Below are 18,463 nucleotides of genomic sequence, written 5' to 3'. Positions count from 1 at the left end.
TCCCCATAACTCAAATTAACTGTAAACATAAGCATAAACTGATACGCAAATACCATTCAAACAGTACCACCATACTTTCCCAGTGTGGAGACATCCACCTCAACCCAGGACCCACTCTATCTGCCTTTCCCCCTCCCAAACCACATAAATCCTTACAACTTAGTATCATAAATATACAAAGTATCAGAAACAAAATTCCAGAATTCCATGCCTGAATAGTCCATTCCAGACCCAACATAATTGCCATAACTGAGACATAGCTAAAGCCATATATAAAAGACACACAGAGTTCCTCTCTCCAGGTTTCTCTTGTTTAACGTCAGACAGACCCCACAAGAAAGGGGGAGAAGTTGCTCTTCTCTACCCTAACTCTTTCACCATCATCCCTTACCCAAACTTCATTCCCCAATTCTCTGCAGCTGAACTCATCATAGCACAGTTAAAAATGAATGATTTCAAAAGTCTGGGCTTGATAGCCATTTACATCCTATCTGGCAACAATGTTCCTATACTAGATGAAATATTAGCCTGGACCTCAAACAATATCCACAGTGAAGCTATAACTCCAGGGGATGTCAGCATAAACTGTCTAGATCATACAACTCCTTCTCCAAATCTTGCCATCAACCTCTATAACTTCACTCAGTTCATTACTACTATAACCAGCACCTTACTTGACTGGATTTTAGTGTCTGACCCCAACAAAATTACATCAGCAGGAACTCTACCCTGTAATATCAGTGACACCACCTTCCTGCCTATATAACACGTGCCATCTCCTCAACCTTACACGATCACCAGTACAGACCCTCCAGACTTCTAGCTAACTTCAACCCTACAAGCTACAATGAAACATTAAGTAAAATTAATTGGAGCATTCTAAAATATTTGCCTCTAGATGAAGCAGTTGAATTTTTCAACTAAACATTTCTCAGTATACGCAATAGAATGGCCCCCCTCCAGAATAAGAGAATAAAAACAAATCACATAATCTGGCTTTCTAGAGAAACAAAAAAACTTATGAATACCAGAGATCAAGCATGGAAAAATGGCATAATAGTAAAAATTCCATAGATCTCCAGCTATTCAAACAACTCCACAATCAAGTAAAGTGTCTAGTTATTAAAGACAAAAAACAATGCTACCTCCATCTGCAAAAATGACCACAACTATAACCCAAAAATTTCTGGAATGCAGTCTGTACTCTATTAAACCCTGGCAGCAAAAACAGCCCTTGCCCAAACCCTGATAAAACCCCTGCTGAATTAGCTACCCTTTTCAACATCTACTTTATAGACACTATATCCAAACTTGCCTCCACCTTTTCTCAAACTACTCACAATAGCAACCCCTTAGCAACACAACATTCTCCAGAAAACCCTTCTCCCCAGACTTTCTCTTTCTCTCATATTCCTACTTCCACTATTACTAAACTCCTGCTAAAACTCAAACCTGGTAGCACTGCCCCAGACATCTTACCCCCAGAATACCTACAAATGTCAGCCAAATCCATCAGCTACCCAATACGTTTCTCATAAATAGATCTATCCAAGAAGCCTATGTACCATCCATTTGGAAGAAAGCTTACATCATAGCCTTACACAAAGGCAGTAATAATTCAAAAATCTCACATTTCTGCCCCATAGCCATTCTTGCTCCTATTTCTAAAATAATGGAAACATGTATTCAAATTCAACTTATGGATTATCTATTCCAAAACCAACTACTTTCCACCACTCAGCATGGCTTCCGCCCTGGCCACAGTACTACAACTGCTCTGCTATCCTTCCTAGACACTGTTAACCATAACCAAAATGATGGTAAACTTGTCTCCGCACTCTTTCTTGATTTCTCTAAGGCTTTCAACACCAACTCCCACCCTCTCCTCCTTTCCAAGCTCTCACACCTAGGCTTGTCCACTCTCATCCTTAACTGGTTTACCAGTTACCTCACAGACAGACAACAATCCACCAAATGGTTACACTCCTTCTCTCCTTTTCTCATTACTTACACCAGAGTTCCCCAAGGGTACATTTTAGGACCCCTTCTGTTCAGTATTTTCATTAATGACTTTCACTCTGCTCTCATTCATGGATCTGTAGTTCAATACACAGATGACTCTACTATTATCAGCTCTGGTAATGCTGAAAGCGAACTTCTGACCATCACCCAGAATGCTTTTTCCATTACCGAAACCTGGATGACAAATAATCAAGTCGTCCACAACCCAAATAAAACCAAACTCTTGATCTTTATGCCCAAAAAAACTACCACTATTAATAAATCTGAATTCATCATTTTCTCCTCCAACAAGACTGCCTTAGAGGTAGTTTCCCATACCAAGTTACATGGCGTAACCTCAGATGACAACTTAACCTTCAACCAACACATCCACAACAACATAAAAAATGCATCAAGAACTTGGTACCCTCTACCGACATAAACACTTTTTAAACTACTCTACTAGTAAAACACTCACCCAGACTTTTCTCCTACCTTCTCTCCTCTATGGTGCCCCCATTCTAACAAACATCCAATCCTCATTAAAAACTAAAATGGAGAGCTGCTCTAACAAAATTGCTAAATTTGTGACCAGAGCAAAACATTCTTCCCATCACTGTCACTCATTACAATCCCTGAACTGTCTAGAACTCCCACAACACCTCACATACATACAACTATCTACAGCACACAAACTTATCTATAATTCCTCCAAATGCCCAGCCCTTGCTTCACTTCTGACTCTTTATCAACCAAACTAACATCTAAGACAATCACTTATCCACGTCAAGAGACCAAAACTCCCTGCAGGCCAATACCTCTACTCTTTCATTGTAGCTGAACTCTGGAATGCCCTTCCACCTTCTCTCCGGACTATAAATAAAGCCCCATCATTCAAAAAATCACTTCACCAGCATCTCTCCTCTCAATGGCTATGCCCATGCACTATCCCCAATTCCTCAGTAACCTGATTCCTTACTTGACTCATCTCTCAGATACCCACACTCTTCTTCACTCTCCCTAATTAAGTATTCATCCTTAATTACAGCACAGTGTGCCTCATGCTGCATCACATGGTTAAAAAAATTGTGCATGTGTAGATTATTATAATCTGTTTGATATACTGAATACCTTGCTATGCATCCAAGTCTTCCATAAAATATAGCCATATATTGTCTATGTTACTACTGACTCTTATGTTGTTACTCTTGTATATTGTTATATACTGTTATTAACTTTCTAAACAAATTTATTATTATGTACATTGTTTTTGGAGCGTTTCTCCTCGGGCTTCCACTGAAAATGGGCTCATACTAGCCCAGTGGACTTTCCTGGTTAACAAAAGCAAATAAATAAATAAATAAATAATGAGTATGTAAGGGGCCTTAACCTACTTCCTACCCTGGCAGCCTCTTATCCCTTCCAGAAAGTCAGGGTCTCCATTTCTTTCTCTTTGGGAACAGGTTGTTTCAAACAAATGGGTTCTGAGACTGACTTAGTGGGAAGAGATCCCTCCTTTACAGAGAATTATTCCACACCCCCATACCAACCTCCTCTGTCCCTCCTGTCCTACAGCACATGCTTTATCAGGAGGGGGTAATAGAAATAGTGTGGAAGAGGTTTTCATTCAAGAATATTTCTGATGCCAAAAAAAAAAAAAAAGAAAATGACTGGAGATCAGTTATAGACCTTTATCTTAAACCAGTTTGTGATAGTGCCAAAGTTCAACATCCTTTCATAATATAATCTCTTACCCCTTCAAACCCATTTGAGATTTTTGGTAACCTTAGATTTAAAAGATGCTTATCATCACATTTCTATCCATTAAGGCTTCAGCTGTTTCTTAATGTTTTATGTATCTGGATCACATTAGCCATTATCTACCTTACCCTTTGGGCTATCCGCTGCCCCAAGAATGTTCACAAAGTGTCTATCTCCAGATATAACACATTGTAGGCTACATGGTATCCACATTTTTCTATATTTAGATGTCTTCCTTGTCGATGCAGACTCCTTTTCTAAGAGTCAGGAGTCTCTCTCTTTGGTGAGAAATCACATATGCAGGCTGGGATTTGAGAAGATCCATTCACTACATCTGCCTTGCTCTGTATGTAAGTTTCTAGGGAATAGTAACTCCCTTAGATATAGTCAGGAATATAGCAAAGCTTAGTTTAGAAATTTTTCTTCATTTATTTGAGACTGTCCTGCAATGTTGTTTTAAATATTTCCTGTGATTTTGAACTCTGATGTCACTGTAAATATATATTTAGTATTGTCTTTTTCTCTTATTATTATTTATTAAATATATTGAAACCTTTCATTGTGGCTGGTCTGTCTAGAGATATTTAAGTTCTGAGAGTACTTGCATATTTATTTGGTGGCACTGTGGCCCTCTTCTAATAGCCTTGCTCTTGGTCAAACTACCATTCGTATTAATAGTAATATTACACAGTAAGATTGGACACCCATTATTATGGGCCCTTAAAGTAGCAGATAACGAGCTGTCTGGTGGCAGTGATAACTACCTTATAGTCTGGGCAAACGTGGCATAGCTAGCAAACCTGTGCCAGCCTTTCCCATGTGTGTGTGTGTGTGTGTGTGTGTGTGTGTGTGTGTGTGTGTGTGTGTGTGTGTGTGTGTGTGTGTGTGTGTGTGTGTTTCAGCTACTTGGGCAGGGACCCAAAGCACTGGTTGGACAGAGAGGGTGCTGGAGGTCTTGGCTTGGCCACTCAGCTGAGATCTCAAGTTTATAGTTGTGCCAGTGTAGAGTCTTATTGGGGATCTGGAGAAAGAGGAAGAAACCAGCTCCAGACCGACTGTGGACTCTGTGTGCGCTTAAGGGAAATTGTACTTGATGCAGAAAACTGCATCTGGAAACACTGTAGGCGTACCTTGTTATCCTCTCAGTGTACGTCCCCCACTGGTGCCAGTGGTGAGGACTGAGGTTCCTTGATTACTGGTTCAGTGGTGGGGCATCACAGCCTGTGTCATAAGTGATAATTTAATAAAGATGTTTCTTGAACAGGGACATTTTATACATCCTAAACCCAAACAACTTTAACTTACTGCCTGGATCTTAGGGTCTTAGTACCTTTTAGGCACTTGCTTACTGAGGATGTGCAGGAGGTACTAATGGAAGCAAGAAAGCTCTCTTCTAGAAAATAACATATTAGAAAATGGATAATGTTTTCTAGTTGGTATCAAAAACCTAACCTGAACCCATTCAGAGTAGTGTTTCACTTGTTTTACAATATTTTACTCCTCTATCAAGGTTAATTTGTTTGCCATTTCAGAATGTCTGCCCATGGATCCCCTTTTTTTAGGGCATTCCCATGTCAACATATTTTTGAAGTGGGTTTTACATAACAGACTTCCAAAAAGACCAGTGGCTCCTCCTTGGGGCATTAATTTTGTGTTAGAGAAGCTAACATTTGCTCCATTTGAACCAGCTCATCCGGCTAAGTTAAAGTTCTTAATATTGAAAAGAGTTTTATTCATTGCTTTGACTTGACCTCTGTAAGAAGAATATCTGAGATCTTATGGTAGGTCAACATTATTTAATTTTCCACAGGACAGGGTTTCCTTGCAAAGTAATCATTTTTTATCCTTAAAGTTCCATTCAAATTTACATAAAGCCAGACTATCCATATCCACGTGTTATTACCTGATCCCCAACACAAGAGACAAAGGATACTTCATACCTTGAATGTCACAAAAAGTTCAGGTACTATCTTGACATTACAAAATTTTTCAGAACTTCACTCGGTCAGTCATTTCTTGTTAAGGTAAGGAGAAGGAACAATCTGTGTCAGAGTAGACTATTTCCAAATGGACACCTTGGGCTATTACCTTTTGTTATTCCCAACACAATAAATCTATTTCAGGCAGGGTCAAGACATATTCTGTCATGCCTTAATTTCATCTATGGCTTTTTGGGAAGGGTTGAATTATAGAAGTATTCTAAAAGAAGCAACTTGGTCCTCTGTACACACTTTTACAAAGCACAACAAGCCAGATTCCTTCTCCAGGTCTAGGTCACGTCTTGTTAAGGCCATTATCCACAGCTTCCTGGACCCTTCTTTTACGTTCCAGTTATTCTAAGCTATGGAACTCTACCCATACAACTTAGGCAATCACAGTAATGGTCAGTATGGAGAACATAGTACAGCTGTATAAATAAATTTACCATGGCAGTAGATGTTTCAATGATCACTGCTGCAGTAGCCACTCCCTCCATCCCCCTTTTATTCCTGTGTGTGTGTGTGTGTGTGTGTGTGTGTGTGTGTGTGTGTGTGTGTGTGTGTGTGTGTGTGTGTGTGTGTGTGTGTGTGTATATATATATATATTTCTTTTACTTTTTTTTTTTTATCCATAACAATGTTTTCTCAAAGCTCAGCCTCCCTCTGTCAGTTGGCATGAAAGCGCTGAAGGTCTTTTTAGTAAGTGGAAGAAGACCTGAAGCTTTGCAGAATATAAAGCAAATAGCTTAGGCTACTGGAGCAGGGACCATTTGAACATCTACTGTTATAGAAAATGTACCTACACAACTGCATGTGCATATGGATAGTGCAGTGGTGCAATGGTAGTGCTGTCACCTCACAGTAAAAAGTTCTTAGGTTCAATTCTTGGATGAAGTACCTTCTGAGGGGAGTTTGTATGCTCTCTCTCTGCATTCATGTGTGTTTCCTCCCAAGTTTCAAAGACATGCATCTGGAGCATTGTTCTCTGGGCCTCTGCTGAAAATTGACTTCATTCCAAGTCAGACTTTCCCAATAAACAAATGTTAAATAAAACTGTGCTGTCTTAATCCACTTATTTATCCTAGTTATTATAGTGCCTTGTTTGCTACAAAGCATGTTGAAAGGATGCAGGAAAAAGCTGAAGAATAAAATAAAAATATGAGAATAGGTAAGAAAAAGTAATCTGAATATTGTATAAAGTTCAATATGGAGGGAACCAGGGCACTAGGACCCTTTAGCTATTGCACTATTTTGTCTAAGGTCATCTCTCTTTATCACCCCCCACACACACACACACACACACACACACACACACACACACACACACACACACACACACACACACACACACCCTTCCTGTAACTACACTCCCCCCTTTCAAATTCCTGGATCTGCCACTGTGACATTCAAACCTACAAATGTTATCTACATCCAAACTCTAACCTTGTAACTCCTACTGAACACATCTTAACTGTAAAAAAAAAAAAAACACTTTTTCCAGGCAGTGAAAATCCTGATGGGAAATGGTCTACTAAGAATGACCTTGGCTCAGGATTGCAGACAATGAACATGTGCTGCTTATGTAGCTAAACTGTTTTCAAATTCCATTCATATCAGGACTGTGTTCTGACAAATTAACAGTAATTGAGATAATCTATTCCACAGACAGTGGGACAGTGTCACGTGCCATCCAGTTTCTGTGAAGAGAACAATACATGTTGCTGTACATTATGGAAAGGTATGTGTGAGGACCATTGTTCCATGTGAAACTGCACATCACTAATTACATACATACACCTTCCCTGCCCTTCATTGCAATTGTTAGTGTGCCCATCAACGTCCCTCAAAACTTAGAGGCGGAGTCTGTTCTACTATCAACTTCAGTATGTCATGACAAAACAATCCTTCATAGCGTTTTAAACAGAATATAATATTAGCCTAATAAATTGCTCAGACATTCAACAGAATTTAGTAAGATGTAGGATTTTTGCCTGGAAATGTTTGCATAGAAATTTTTATACCCAAGTAGACTCCAGAGAAATTTTCCTCAGGTAGACAGTAAATCTTGGAGGTGTGAAGGGGAAGAAAGAGGTAACTGGGAACATATTTTCTGGGAGTGTGGTGAGTTGGTGGACTTTAAGGATTCCCTGCAGAATGCACTGTCGGAGATGGTGGGTGGGCAGACTGGTCTGATGAGGGAGATGATTTTTCTGAGCTATGACACAGAATCGGAATAGCCTAGACATTGTAAGGCCTTGCTGTGTCTAATAATGGTGGCTACCAAAAAGCAGTTAATCAAAATCTAAACCAACTATACTGGAAGTAGTGAATATAATAGTAGCGATAAAACAACTGGAAGTGAGACCTTTGGAAAATGGTAGAAGCAAATTACACAGGAAAAAATGGGAATTGTGGGAACAATACATAGAAGGGAGGAATGAGTCCGAAATGGTAGCAGGACTTAAGTGAGCTATGTAATGTCTGAGTGAGAAAAATTGAGTAGATTATACATGATGTATAATGTTTGCAACTGGGAGTGTGTCAGCATGGTTTGTGATGTAAAATGCTTGCAACTAGGATTGTGTTGATGTGGTTTATTTTCATTTATATAAATGTATGATTGCCTATGTAGTAAGTGATGGTTTAATGATGATGTTTCTTGTTTAAAAAAAAGCAAGAATTTAATAATTTATGTAATATTGCTTAGGGTAAATGATACACAGCAATATAAGTCAAATATGTTTGTTATGTTAATATAGTTTATATGAATGTAAATTTGTCTATATCACAAGTGATAATTCAATAAAAGTGTTTGAAAAAAAAAATGTACTGGCCCCGATGTTAATTGCTCATGTTGATGGAATGTAATGGATTATGGATATATCAGTAGGAATTCAATGAATACCAGAGTTATTTACAATAATGCTCAGATTATACATTAATATCAATACATGTAAACTGCTTTATTAAAAGAATGCTATGGTATATGAAATCAGTGTAACAGTTTAGGATAAGACCTGGTTTAAAGCAGCAGAAAGCACCTCTGTGCTACCAGGTTTTAACTCAATTCACACCTTTCAGCCCTAGAACATGGACCAAAGTTCCAAAGGTGGTGGTGTTTTCATATTCATAAAGGATATTCACACCTCCAGACTAGTAGCCCAGCATAACGCATCTGAGATACTTCAGGTACAACTAACATTGAGTAAGAAGGTGATTTAGGTCGTAGCCTGCTATAGTTCCCCAACCATGTCCAAAGACTCTCACTCCATGTTCCTAAGCACCCTGGAAACTATTAGGGTCCAACCTAACACTCTCATACTAGGTGACTTCAACTACCCTCCATCAACTGGAAAAACTATTCATGCACCAATACAAAGGCCAAACTCTTCCTGGAATTCATCATTTCCAATGCCTTGGACGAACTCATTCTTACCCCCACTAAAGGAAGCAACATCCTTGACCTGGTTATTACTAACATGGGCAACCATTGCTTTACACAAATAGTCAATTCCTCTCTGATTAGATCCGACCACAAACTAATCACCATGAAAATCCATATCTCACCCACACCCCCCCACAAAGGTAACCACCATAAAAAACTTCTCCAAAACTGACTCCTAAAAACAGAGGTGGCTAACTTCACAGCACCCATATCAGTGGAAAATAGATGCATGACTGCCGAATCATACACCAATGCACTGTACGAACACATACATAAATGCATGGAACTAGTCATACCCAACAGAACCAAGACGCTCTCCACCAAAAAAGGAAGCCAATATGGTGGTCCCTTGCCATTAATAAACTCTACAATAGAAGGAATAAACTGTTGCAGAAAAAGGTGAAGTCCCAAGACTGAAAAAAACTTCCTTATTAGACTCAACAAAAAGTTGAGATCCCTAAACAAAACATCTAAAGCCAGCTATTAAGGCAGAATTGCAGCAGACACTAAAAACAACCACAAAGCCTTCTATACTTATATCAAGAATCTCCATGGCAATACCCAGGTTTGCTCTGAGTTACTTCACAATGGTACCTCCTATACTGAGCCAGCAGATATTGTCAATATACTGGCTGACAGATCCAGTGCCAGCTTTACCCCTCCCCCCAAAGGATCAGTCACAATACCGGAGGAATGCTAGGCACCCAGCATTACTGCAGCACAGGTTAAATCTGCATTGTCCAAGGTCAATAATACAGCTTCCATGGGACCCGACAATATCCCTGGATGAATTCTACATGAACTACAAAGTGAACTGGCACCACATCTGTGTGCCCTGTTCAATCACGGCCTCACCTCAGGCTTTGTCTCTACTGAATGGTGCACTGCTACAGTCATCCCTCTCCATAAAGGGGGAGCAACTACAGACCCTAGGAATTATCACCCCATTAGCCTGATGAAATTATCACCCCATTAGCCTGATGAGTCTGATATGTAAGGCTATGGAGAGAATCATCATGGACCTACTTAACAAGGATACAGGGAATCTCCAAACTCTAGATCCCACTCAGTTTGGTTTTGTGAAAGCTAGATCATGCCTGCTTAACCTGGTTGACTTCTCTGAGTCAGGCACCAGAGCTGTGGATGAGGGCAAGGCAGTTCATACAGCCTACCTCGATCTGGCCAAGGCATTTGATACCATTCCCCACTCAGGAATTATTGATAAACTTACCAAACTAGGCATCACCCCCTATATCACTAGGTAGGTTGCAAACTGGCTCACAGATAGAACCCACAGTGTGAAAGTAGCAGACTCCAAGTCAGACTGTCGACCAGTCACGAGTGGAATCCCACAGGGATTGATCCTAGGTCCTCTCCTGTTTGGCATCTACTTCTCAGAAGTCCAGGCCAACATGGAGGGACTCTGCCTGACCAAGTTCACAGATGACTGCAAGCTGGGAGCCATTATTAACTCCCTAAGTGATGTAAACATCATACAGAAAGGCCTCACTGAGACCAATGACTGGTGTCAAAACCATGGTCTTAAGCTTAATGCCAGAAAATATGTCATCACCCCCTTTGGGAAAAACTCAGTTCCCACTAATTACCACATCGATGGGATCCCACTGAACACTGAAGGCATTATAAGAGATCTGGGGACACAGGTTGACAGCAACCTCTCCTTCGAGCACCACACTGCCACTGTGGTCAGAAAGTCCTATGCGACACATCTCATTACCAAGGGTTTTGCATCCGGGAAGAAAGAGGTCATCATCTCTTTCTACTCTTCCCTCATTAGGCCAATCATCAAGTATAATGCCCCATTTGGCATGTACCTCACTAGACACATGCAACAGCTAGAAAGCCACAAATGTACCTCACAAAGAGGATCCTAGGCCTTAAACACCTGTCCTACATGGACAGACTCAAAAAACTCCAACTATTCTTTGTCTCATATCGTCTACTAAGAGGCAATCTCTGCTTGACTTACAAAGCCATGTCTGACCCAGCTCTGTTAGAAATGCTACTTCTAAAGAAATTCCAATCCCTCTACACCACACATTCCAGACACCCCAACCTCATTACCAAAATCAATAGAACATGCAGAAGGGACAGGTTCATAACCCAGTGACTGCCCATGCTCTGGAATAGACTTCCCATACATATCAAGCAGAGCAACTCACTGGGCCTCTTCAACAGAAATCTTGATGAGTGGATGGGAAATAGAAAGTTCACCCCAGGGATCACTCCACTGGCTCTACTTGACAGAGTCACTGGAAACTGATGTCAGGTGGCACGATGCCAGGGTACTTCTGTGGGCTCGGCTTGTAAAGTCTCCAGGGCCATTAGCCTAGTACACACCTATGAACCTATCTATGTTTCCTCTTCCAAGACTTGAGCACACAGAGCACACAAAATGTAGACCTGTATCCTTACAAGCTGAGCTAGCACTCAGCACATGCTGCTTGTAAGCAAACAGGTACTTCTCTGCAAACTGTTGTTCAACAACTTATGTTATCAGACCATTACGGATTAAGAGTTATTCGTAGAAAGAATAGATCAGTGAGCCATTACCATGCACAACATAAACATTAATATAAAGTATTGCAACATGTTTTTTTTTTAAATGATATGGGTGAAGTTAACCAAGGTAACAGGTTCTCTTATGTAGTTTGGAACTCACGGCACACCAACATTTACACATGCTGGCCATTTGCTTTACAGGCTGAGCTAACAATCAGCCAGGCTGTCATTGTAGACAATGTGTACTGCAGATGCTTCTTAGAAATCCTATAGTGAACAGCAGAATATGGGCAATGCATGCAATTTTAACAACTCATAGTGAAGACATAACATCTGTCAACACATAACTCAAAAATATGTTTAACCAATGGTATGGGCATTCATTTTTACATTAAATAATCAGGTATGTGTACTTGTGTAAGAAGAATGATGTAAATAAGTCATATATGTGTTTGTCTTCCACCTTATAATGGTCCAATATAGCAATAACCCATGCATGGGTGTGAGTAATGCTGGTGATGGCCACGGGCAACCGTGGGTAACATTAACCACACCACCAGTGGTATAGTTATTATATTATGACATTATTTAAGAAAAGAAACTACTTTTCTTAAATAATGGCATAGTATAATGCCTGTTTACTGCCCCTCCGCAGATGTTTGGCATCCGGCAGTTCTGTTCTACGATGTACGCCTGCACAGTACATCAGGCACATGAGCAAACAACAACGAAAAGCAAGATCTCCGCTTTTTTTGTTTTAAGCTATGTTAAATGGGTTTAACATGCGGAGACAAAAAATAAAACGGGAATGTGTCGTGTTTTATTTTAAACTGTCTCGTTCGCTATGTTAAACCCATTTAACAGAAACAGCAAAAAGCAATGGAGATCTTGCTTTCTCCGTTGCTTTTTAAACCTGTTAGGTGGTTTTAGCATGGACAGCTTTGAAAAAAAGCAGCGGAGGAGATCTCCGTTGCTTATTTTAAACCTGTCTCGCTATGTTAAACCCATTTAAATAGAGACAGACAAGTTTTTAGAGTTACTAATGGAAAAAAGTCCGGGCTAATCGACCTTTTCCATTAGTATAACTCGATGAACAATGTGCACTGGCCAAAATCAGTGGCACGCTTTGGGGTCATGGTATAATATGCGATACAGTGGGACTATCATGAAAAACTATGGAATACACAGACATCCATGAGCTAATTCACACAGCAGTTAAAATATGTTTTTAAAAATGTGTATGATATATATGGGTCAAATAAATGTCGGTAAAATCCATAGAAATACGAAGGAAAATGTAGAATATTGTTACTCACTGTGGGGATCTATGGGCTTCTTCCACACCTTGTTGACCCTCCTTCAAAGCTCGGCTGCATCCCTCCAGTGCAGGTCATTATAACAGTGAGGAACCTGTACTCCAGTGCCTTAGATCCCCGTCCTCCACTGGTGCTCCATCACAATCCGGTTTCACATGTCAGTCATAGTGAAGTTCCTGGGCTTAGCTATCATCCTCTGCTCCATTGTGGCACATACTGTCAACATCTGGGTTGCCTCCTCTTCGGTCCAATTGGGAGCACAGACACATTGCAGGTTCCTTGAATTCATACCTCTCAAGTGTATCCCATTATGAGGAACATTCCTCATTTTAAGTCCAAAAAAGCCTATGTTCCTCACAGTTCTACATTGAAAGGGTCCATCACTCATTTAGTGTTATGAATTTTTTTAGCTGATGTCCATAGTAAATAGTACTGAATTACATTGATTCATCAAAATAACTTTTATTAAGTATAAAGTAGCACCTTTTAAACATCTGTGAGCTCCCTGGTTGAAGTTGTTAGCAAGTTGTTAATAGGTGTTCCACATTTTGCTCATTTGTTCCACATTATGAGATATAATGTTCCTCATTTTGGAGACTGAAGGTTGAGAGCTATGCTTGTAGTCACCATCACAATTTTCAGTTATTGGAAATCTGAAAAACATGAAAACAGAGAAATGCTCACTGAGGTACCACTCATTTCACAGTTAGCAATGGTTTGGTCAGTAAATTTATTAAAATCAGTATTTGAAAGTGGAGCTGATGCATGCATTTATGATTATTGGAAGATAATGGGCATGTGCCACACAGGGTGCCATTTATTGATACCTATTGAGTGTTTACACGATACACCTGGTTGTTTAGGTGAATAACAGTGATTTACATGGATGTGCGCAAATGAGATTCTAAAACCTTGAATTTTAATTAACCTCTTTAATTATGAATAGTGCAAATGGTACCTAAAGCTATGTGCACACAAAGTGCACTTTGATTCTGTGAGTCTCAGTGAGGGGTACATTGACAAATGGTGGAATTTCTGTAGTGGTAATTAGTACATCTGTTACAATTTATCTTTTCAAAAGGTACATGTTTAAAGTTGTGTTTAATCAAAATGTTAATTTTAACAGGAGTTGTTAAAAGTTTCTGGAGTCATGTTTTCTGGAAATTTATGCATGCAGGTGTTGGTTTACCCTAGTAAACCACTCCCATGCTTTTAAACAGGTATATAAATGGAATGGTGAATTTCTACAATTTATTCTGTTTCTTCAGCTACTATTTAGATTGCTTGTTTGTGTTCAACTTGAACTAGCTTGTACTTCCCTACTTTCATTATTGGCTTTATACTTTGGAACGTTTTTAAAGAAAGCATTTCTGCCACCTGTTATTAGGTGGGATATTCACAGTATGTTTTTTATTAGGTGCCTGAAATCTAGGGAATCTTAAATCTTCCACACACAGATGTTTCCTTAATATTTATGCTTCTTCTAAATATTTTAGTTCAGTCCCATATGCAGTTGTACAGACTTCCACTAAAAAAAGATAGCAGTATATGAAGGAGGATTTATGGATCATTCATAATTCTTGCAGTAATTCCTTATACATTGAGGTCTAACTACAGAAACACAGAAATCTGCATATTAAGACAGTATCCGTGTTTAGTATGTGATGATGATCTTAGGATATTTCTTAAATCATGTTTTCTAAAACAGTGTTAAAACATGTGCTGTTGCTGTTAATGCTATTTCTTCAGTGTTGCTTCATAACAATGGTGTTATCACAATTGTCTCAATTTACTACAGATATCTATTGCCTATGGATCCTGAGGTATTCCAATGCATTCCATAAGTTATTTAATTGTTAATGAATGTATTATTTTAATGTGAAATATAAGCATACTCTGCTGGCATGATGCTGTTGTCTTTGAACCTCCTTTCACCATATACGTAGTGTCAGGAGTTCAAACAGATGGTGCAAGTTATGTTAATTTTACAAATGTATGAAGGAATTGTTTATACTTATGTTGACTTTACAGATGTTGTATGAAGTAATTGTTTATACCTTGTACATGTTCATGTTAATATTTCTCACATGCAGTTTATACAGATTTTTGCATTACACAGGAATGCATAGTGTTTATTTTGACATATGCTGTTCACAAAATCAAATGCATAAATGTGTTCAACCATGACTATTATCATGTGTGCATCAATGTTTTTCAGATGGCCAACTGTCCTGGGGGTGACAATGTTTCCCCCAGGAAAATAACATCATCATCATTGATGCTCTCCTCCAACATGTAAGGAGACTCCTGACTCTTGGGCTATTCAGCAGATATTGTGAGGAGAAATGAAATCTGGACAACCTCACCAATATAATCAATGCAAATGGAGGACACAACCCATCACATGTGGCCTGTAGACATCACAGCTCAGACATGATTCTTCACACAGCCAACAGATTGACATGTTATGACAGATCAAGGGTTGCCACAACTGGACCAGCATTAACCCCCCCCCTGACGACATCACAATTTTTTGGCCTCACAGCATAGAGCAAGAGGGGAGTGATGAATATCTGGTCATGGGATTAAAGCTGGAGTTCCAGGATGGACATGTATGTATCCATGTTCAGTACAGGGATAAGTATTTTGACAATCACTGCATATTAATTAAGTATACACATTCACGTATTCCTGCATTTGATTTACAGCAGCAGAGTTGAGCCATTAACACACTTCTACACAAAGTAAGGGTGATGACCACAGGTATAATTACATGTATCGGTAGATAGAGCGGTGCAAACTGCAGTTATAATTTGTATTGCACTAATATTCACAGGCCCATCTACTTTGGGCCTACAGCAGGGAACAGTAGGGGAGTGCCTCTATACTGTTGTTGGTGCCCACACCTCATGTAATGGAATTGCTGTTTACTGCTACATTGTTGTTTCCATAACCTTGAACACTACAAGTACATCCAGTGGAGGGGCAAGCCACACATTATCAAGTGCAGGAAGACGAAATATGTTACAGTGGCCTTGTCAGAGCTTTCCACAATGTTTAGCACATCTGGTGACTGACATCTTTGTCAATATTTCTCAATACTGACCTTTTTTGGTGTACAGTTGCAATATACATCATGTGAGTATTTGGAGCCCATATTACTGTGCTGTATTTGGGATTTTGTCAGTATTAGGTCTGATAACTACATGACTGTACTGCCTTTCTGTTTACTTTCCCACTGCAGGATCCACAGTACAAACCACAACTTATATACAGCAGGCTTCCTCAAGTGCATATACGAGTGGTATGTGTATGTCACACATTCAGCATTTTTACAAGTGTGTTCACCTGGTAAATGTTATGAATGATGTGATCCATAATGTCTTTTTCCCTACACTAGTTAAAGTTCAGCACAATGGCTCAACAACATCTCATGAGTGTTTGCCAGGTGTGTTGTTATGATTTATGTATCACATATGTCATGTATGTTGGCCTTGTTAATATATAACATATAGTTATGGTATGTACATTCTGTAAAACATACATACATTAGACCGCAAGTGATGCAAGTAGTATTTGTAATGTTGCAGTGAAATATATATGCCAATTGTCTTTTATATTCATCATGTACTGTAGGCACATTGTCCTGATCTGTGTCTTTGTATCTTGTAGAATATCAACTGTCTGTATCATCCTGCAGCCCCTCCAGCAACCATGATGTTGCTCATGATGTGTCTTGGCATGGTTGCATGACCCCTGGCACAGAGGACTTTGATTTGTTTGGAGAGTCCATCCATGAAGTTGACATGGATGTTGCACCAGATGTATCCTCAGATGTGGAGGGCCAACTGTAGACACATTCATAGGAAGATGACACAGTGGATGGTGAACAGGGTGAGGCCATTGATCAACATACCATAGTTGGGAACATTGTTGCTGGCAGATCCACACAACAACCAGACACATGGTGTCACCATAGCTGTAGGCAAGCAGATGTTGGACATGGCCAGTGTCAGAGGGTGTCCTCCTCCTGCCATAGGCAAATTAACAGGCACAGCTATGGGATCATTCAGACATCCATGCACTTGCCCGTGCCACAAATTATGTGGCACACCAGCTTTGTGTCATGCATGAAGGACAACAACACAGACACACTGAGATTATGGCTGCATTGTCTGCTCAGAATGAGTCTGCTAGCTATGGTATGGTCAGTGGAAAACCTGGCCTCTACAGTACTGCAACAGTGTCATAACATTTTTTTGTGTTCCATGACTATGCAAAGCAAATAGTAAACTGTGAGAGGCAGGCCGCATGTCCGCAGAACCACCATTGGAATTGTGAATCCTTGTCTGTAGTCCAACCTGCACAGATGTCATCTGCTGGCACATCTGCTAAGGTCCCTCCAGTCACAAGGCCTTCAACCTGCAGTCATGCTCCTTCATCTGAATATGGTGTGATAGCCCCATCCATCAGCTCTGTGGAGCAACCAAGGCAGGATGTGTCTGTATGTGATTGTGGCAGGGGGGACCATGGTGTGAGACATTAGTGAGGTTGACCAAGACTGAGTTAGAGTGTATCCAACAATATAGTGCACATGGCTGACTCATATTATTTCAATACCACTGTACTGTGATGGATCTAGGACTATTAAATGAAAGTTCAATAGTCTGAATCCACAATAACCGAATGCACTTTAACGAAAGTGCTTTCACCGAAAAAGCGCTTTCGTTAAAGTGTGTTTGAAAAAAAATAAAAACAATAACTCTTCTTCTATGCAGGGGGGCAAGCCCCCCTGCACCCCATGTGTGTGGGCCGTGCCCCCCACACCCCCCTACTTTTATATTCTCACTCCAAGGTCGCACTACAGTGGGGAAAAGAGAATTCTTCCTTAACCGCACTGTAGTGCGACCGGCACAACCAACATACATAACCAAAAGTGCTGTTTTGGTAAACAGCACTTTCGGTTATGTATGTTTGGTGATTTCTGTTTCGGCAGAAATTGCCGTCGGTGATCTGTACAGATCCCACTGTGATATGTGTTTCTGAAATAAGAATGTCTACATTATGTTGTGCATGATTTCTATTTTTTTGTGTTATGATATTGTACAAATATGTAACTGTAGCACTAATGTGTGCCCCTTAGTGACAAAACAAATGGAGTGTGAATACATACCTGTGTCAGTGGTGCCCTGAGTTGATGTTTTATTTTTGACCCATTTGCATATGTTCATGCTTGAATATGTTACGCCGAGGTTATGTGTGATGCTCAGTGTGTACAGCTAGTGGGTACTCACCATTAGATGCAATCTGTGTTGCTGTGATGGGGCAATACCTGAACATCAGTATATACATCTGTGTACTCCTATACATGTGGCTTGTCATGACTCAAATGTCTGGATCAGATGTTGCTGTCTAGCCTGGGCCTGCACTTGTGTTCA

The sequence above is a fragment of the Protopterus annectens genome, chromosome 9.part0 (assembly GCF_019279795.1).
Source record: "Protopterus annectens isolate FY-2018-M chromosome 9.part0, PAN1.0, whole genome shotgun sequence".
Taxonomy (NCBI): Eukaryota; Metazoa; Chordata; order Ceratodontiformes; family Protopteridae; genus Protopterus; species Protopterus annectens.
The sequence above is the reverse complement of the archived record's forward strand: the minus strand, read 5'-3'. Positions refer to the sequence as shown.